The sequence below is a fragment of the Castor canadensis genome, chromosome 17, assembly GCF_047511655.1.
Source record: "Castor canadensis chromosome 17, mCasCan1.hap1v2, whole genome shotgun sequence".
Taxonomy (NCBI): domain Eukaryota; kingdom Metazoa; phylum Chordata; class Mammalia; order Rodentia; family Castoridae; genus Castor; species Castor canadensis.
This window is the reverse complement of record NC_133402.1, coordinates 70,129,395-70,135,450: the sequence shown is the minus strand read 5'-3', so window position 1 is coordinate 70,135,450 and position 6,056 is coordinate 70,129,395. Positions and strand designations below refer to the sequence as shown.

At 35.3% G+C, this 6,056-nt stretch overlaps 1 long non-coding RNA gene across 1 annotated transcript in view; it reads right to left on the bottom strand.

The window, feature by feature from the left end:
- The window catches only part of LOC141418500 (uncharacterized), a 6,378-nt gene extending 545 nt beyond the window's left edge, over positions 1-5,833 (bottom strand). The window contains exon 1 of the long non-coding RNA XR_012443145.1: positions 5,646-5,833. This is a non-coding gene — a long non-coding RNA (uncharacterized lncRNA). The remainder of the gene's footprint in view (positions 1-5,645) is intronic.
- Between the last annotated feature and the right edge of the window lie 223 nt (positions 5,834-6,056).

Sequence of the window (6,056 nt, the reverse complement as noted above, 5' to 3'; positions counted from 1 at the left end):
AGAGTACAAATACAAGATACATTCTCTACTCTAAAAAAACCTCAGAGACAAGGGAGAGAAACGGGTTCGCAAGCAATTAGAAGACAGCGTAACTACACATTCCCTGTACATGTATGAAGACTTTGCCAGTGATAGGCTAGACATGATAATAAGAGAGGAGTTTCCAAACACCAGTTGAACTCTGATGTGAAAAAAAGTGTGGACAAACAAAGAAGGACACCTCTGTTTAGGAAAAGCAATGTTATGGATCACTTTTTTATTAACCACATGTCACTTAGCAAAGCCAAGTCAGGTCCACACAGTGCATGAAAAAAAAGGGAACTCCAGAGGTGAAAGTGAGCCACGTCCTAAAGAATTAAATGCTTTCTTTCTGACCTGAAATTGGAAGTGTACTCTACGGACCTAAGTATTGAAACTGCTGGGTCACCTTTTCCTCATTGCTTGAAGATTAAGTAAGAAAAAAGGAATGAGTGAAAATGCCCACTTCAAACCTGAATCATCCCACCCTGTTCCTGAAAGGGAAGTCAGGAAGTACTGTTCCCAGAATGCTTTCCCAATGTAATTATAAAATTAATTCTGCCTCAGAGAGGAAGTCATACAATTTAGAGGCAGAAATGAAGGGCAAAGCAAGCGTTTGCTGTTGGGACACTATAGTGTTTCATGAACACATAGATGACACAGGCTTTCCATTCTTCTCATTGTCTTCCTGAAAACACCAGTTCTGTAACACAGATGGCTAAAATTACTGGTAACTTCCCATCACTGCTCCATTTAAACACTGTGTACCCAAATTCACTTTTCTGAAGCTATTCCTAGAGAGACACTTATAGCAGTGTCCACGTTCTGATGAAAACATGACTGATAGAGAACATAGTCTGGAAGATGTTCTAAAAAGGATACTGTTTTAGAGAAGTATTGGAGTTGTGTATTTGACCAGGATGTACTGGCTTTAAACAGTAATGTCCCCATTGCCAATGCAAAAGGGAAATTGGCCAATGCCTGAAATGCAGTGCATCATGATTAATTACACCAATATTTAAGGGGTATATTTGAAAGATAAAGAAGCCATTGCAATAAAATATTATCATAGAGAAAATAATGAGCTCAAGCAGTGACTGCACTTGAAAAGTTACAGAAAGAAAAATTACAGCCCACATGAGGATCTGTAAAGCAGATACACACTATACCTCCCTAAAAGAAATTTCTTGTCTTATCAAGACACAAAGGAGCTATAATTCTTTGATCCTCAGGCTGACACTACAGGCACAAGAAAGAAAGCCAGAATAGTTTTGTGCCAAGCCTGGAGTCCCGGAACCACACTCAGAATCCATGCTGCTATCCTAGCTGTCAAAGGCCCACAGTCAACTGCCTTTTACCACTGTTATCCACGGGGCTGCTTGCAAACACCAACCAAGGGTCTGGAATGACTGAGGGAGCTTCAGTTACTCTACAATTTCTATCAAGGTAGAGCAGAAGGTCCCCAGCCAGCTGCCTTGTGATGGTCCAGTTCTGTCCAGATTCTGAGCCACCCAGACACAGACAGCTGTGCATGTGGTCAACACTCCCAGCACCAACGAGGTCCCTGTTTGCTGCTTTCCACAATTGCAGAAGAGGTGGAGACTTCTACTTCCTCCTGCCATCTTTATTCCTACCAAGTATTACTTTACTGTTCTCCGTTCTTTAGTTCTGTGTGATTTCTGTACATGTGCTTCAACTCTTAACAAAACAAGTTTGAATGAAGTTGTAAAAATGACTATCACCTAGGGAAAAATGATAAAATTGAATTTCTAATGATTCAACATTAAAAAACAATAGAAACTGTGAGTATTTTACGTTTGGGAACATGATCATTGGGCTTCAAAGTTTTCACTCTTTTGAGTCCAACCAAACATTTTCTTCTCCTCCTCCTCCTCCTCCTCCTCTTTTTTATTTTTATTTTGTGTGTGTGCGTGCGTGTGTGGTACTGGGGTTTGAACTCAGGGCTTCATGCTTGCTGGACAGACTCTCTACCACTTGAGTCACTCCTATGCCAGCCCCCAACCTATGCATTTCTAAAAAGGCTATAGTAGCATTTCAAAAAATGTTTTGGGACATTTTAATAAAATAAAGGGGAAATTATAGACTTGTAATTTGGATCTTATTTGACAAATTTAAAAAATAGTAAAAAGCAAAAAGCATATTCAGATAAAAATACAGTATAAAATGCAATAAACAAGAAGAGAAAAATAATTTGAAATGTACTTATTTTAAGTGAGTTTAACAAAAAATCTTGAAATTATACATAAATCACTTTATTTTTACCAAAATGTGTATTTACCCAAAGTAATTTGTAAGAGGAAGAGAGAAATTTTAAATGGAGGTAATTAGTAGGTGTTTGCATTATTTGTTAAGCCATTTACTGAAAAGGACTGATTCATATGAACACATCAGAAGTGACCACTAGCAGCAAACTGACTTTATGAGTATAATTGATTCCAGAGTAGTTTGAAACTAGTCTGTGCACAAGAAATGCTGAAATACAATGAAACCTTATAGTCCAAACATGAAAGAAAACAGATAGTTGGCTTTCCCAAGTCTAATAACAATTCTAAAAATTTACGTGGTATGATAAATAACAAGTTGTGAAGGTGATTGAGAAAACCATGGATAAACTATGAAGGAAAAATATCACTCATTTATGCTAGAGGAAAGACTGAATTAATTTTTTTACTCTTTCCATTGAAAATAAAACAAAACCATTGCCATAATAAGGACAAAATATCAATATAAACAAAAATGTATAAAAAACATTTTAGAACAGTTAATATTAATGCTACTAAATTTTTCAATGTTTGTGACATCTGACAGATTATATTATTTCTTGTGATTTTTCATTTAAACTAAAATTTTACTTTTATAAACAACAAAAAATTAATAATAATTTTTTCAATAATCAATGGCAAATGTAGAAAATGTAGAAAAAGGATACAGAAGATAAAGTTAATAGTTTTTTTTGAAAAATATTATCTTTAAACCTTGACCCTTCGAAGCATCCCAAGGCAACTGAAAATCTTCTGATCTGGTAAAAGGGTAAAACCTCTGTCCACAAGTGCCAATAATCCTCTCTATGATGGGTCTCACAAGGCTGTCTGATATTGTCTCTTACCAAGCCTGGTACAATCACAGTCCTTTCAGAATAAAGCTGAGAAATAGGTCAGAATTGGCTTTCTACTGAAATGTATTTCACATCCCCATTCTAGAAACTAACATTTCATGCATAATAGATTAGTTGAAAGTTGATTTCAGTCAACAACGTTGACCACTGAATAGTAGAAGGTTTGAATTACTATTCTCTATCAAATGCTTATAGAGATTGAGAACGCACAGGAATAACTAGATGCAATAAGGTCAAACAAGTTCTTTGGGGGGGGCGGGTTCTTGTTCAATTTAGGGGTGAGAGGAGGATTAAAAAATGGCTACTTCATCAATGAATGATGGATCTCATAGAGATTACATGCTAATGTGATGTACTTTAGCAAATTAATTCGATTTACTTATTTTTTTATTAGCATATAATAGTTACACAGGAAGGATATATTGTGACATTTGCATATGTGCTTACAGTATATTTTACATGTAACCCCTTCATCAGTCTCCTTCGTCCTCCCTCCCCCACTTCATAGAACAATCTCCGCAGGTTTCATTATACTATTTTCATGGTATAATACATATACATAGTGCATACAAACGCATCCACAATATTTTCCCTCCTTCACCCTCTACTTATGCCCTTCCCCTCCCACTGGTTCCCATTCCTGGAAAGGACCTGTATCTTCCTGTCCTTCATTTTTTTACATGTATATTGGTGGTTCAAGGGGGGTTTTGTCTTGATATTTCAGACAAGTATATATTGTATTTTAATTAGATCAACCTCCCCTATCACTTTCTTCTTGTCTATTGCCCTGCTCCCCTATTATTCAACAGCTTACAGTTAATTGCGTTATAGTATCTTCATACACCCATACAGTGTTTCAATATTTTCACTCTCTAACATCCTTTTAAAAAGGAGTAAGGACTGTAAACTCCTCCAGCAATTCTCTTTTGCAGGAAACTAAGTAACAAAAACAATCACCACAATAATAAACTCTTTCTTCAAAGAAACCCAAGAGTCACAGAGAAGCCTATGAACTACAAGTTATATGAAGTATTGCAACAAAGAAAATGAGAACAGCAGAACTGCACAGAAGACTGTGGCAGGAGGGCAGTACAAAGACAGGATGAGAGAGAGGAGAGCCCCAAAGGAGGCAGATTCTAGAAAATCACTAGGAGTCGTGCTCTAAGAATGGAAATCCTGTGATATGTTGTAAACACGACCATGATCAAGGGTGAAATATAATGTGGGTTATTGGGAAAAGTAGATTAAAAACAGTCAAATTATCTAGGAAGGTTGAGCAATAAGTGATTCAGGACAAACAACTTCTGATGGACGTTGTCGCTGGGAAAGAGTAGCTATATTTACAACAGCAATAGACAGTGTAATTCAAATATACAGGAGGATGTGTATGTGTGTGTGTGTTGTGTGTATCAACATAATTTTGCAATATGTACAAGTTGTGTATATATTTCATAGTTTCAATATTACATTCGTTGATATACATACAAACTATAGCAATAAGAATTCTTGAGTATGAAGACTGAGGAAGAAAATATTGGTCCTATTTCTGTTCCCCAAGACATTCTTTGAATGGTTTGTCCAAGAAAATTTACAGCATTAATATAGGAATTGTATGTATAATGTTCATATTCATTTACTTACAGTATTATGTACTATAAGTAAAATAGTAAGAGTTTCCAACATATGAAAGAAAACAAGCAAGAAAAAAGTTGCAAAAAGATGAAATATACAATATTTCAAAATGAATTTTTAAAATAACATATAAGAATTATCAGAAAGCAGAAACATGCACACTCAAGGATTAGGTAGGCAGACAGTTGGAGATGGTTGGCGGTCAGAAGGAAGGAGTGAGAACATTGTTACCAGTTTTGGCACTGGGAGAATTCAGAAAAAAAGATGAAATAATTCTGTCAATAAAGATCAAATGTAACTCAAATTATTATATGTGATAGAAAAACAAAAAAAGAAATTTAGAAATACTTTACATTGTATCATTGAGAAATGATATCATTTTAATAGGCACACAAAGACTAATGTATATACACAAACATACATATACCAACATGTATGCTAATAAAATGATTAATATAAGATTAATAACTAATAAGAAAATTAAAATAATGTGCATATCACATGTATTCAACACTATATCAAATGCATGAAAAAATGTTGAAACACCTAAAGAAATATGCAACAAAAGAGCTAATGTTCCAAGTGTTTAACACTCATGCTGTCTTTGAACTATCTGTATTTTTATATTTTACTATAGGGAGATAATTCTCTATATAAACCTGTTTTATTTTCAAGTATGAGCACTCACTAGAAAAGAATCATGGGGCCAGCCAGTTGACCTGTTTCTCTCTCTCTCTCTCTCTCTCTCTCTCTCTCTCTGCTGGGGATCTGACCCAAGAATCCAGATAAGCCCCCATCCCCAATTTCGTCTTGATTGAACTAGTCAATATTCATAAAGTTAATAAAATTCTGAACTTGCCATTTCATTGCCATTTTCATTTGTGTGGTACTCCATGTCAGTTTCCAAGGTTCCTCAATATTATCTGGCAGAGGTGTATAAACAGAATATGCCCCAAGGACCCCTGCAAACAGAAATAAAGTTGTTTCTTCCCATGTCTCCCTTCTGCTCTTTGTTCTTGGGTAGCACAGCAAATATAATCCTTTCAAACATTCACTTGCTAAATTTGAATCTCTGTTAAAATTTAGCCTTACACTGACTTCATGAAAACAAATTCCAATGTTCAATCTGCACTTCACATGCAATCTACAAATAAGTCCAGTCATTAAATATTGCCTATCTTCCTTACAGCAAATTTATTATTTTTGTAGTCAGTCCAGAAATAGTTACACTTAGTACATATGCAAAAGAGAACTCTATGAAACAATAATA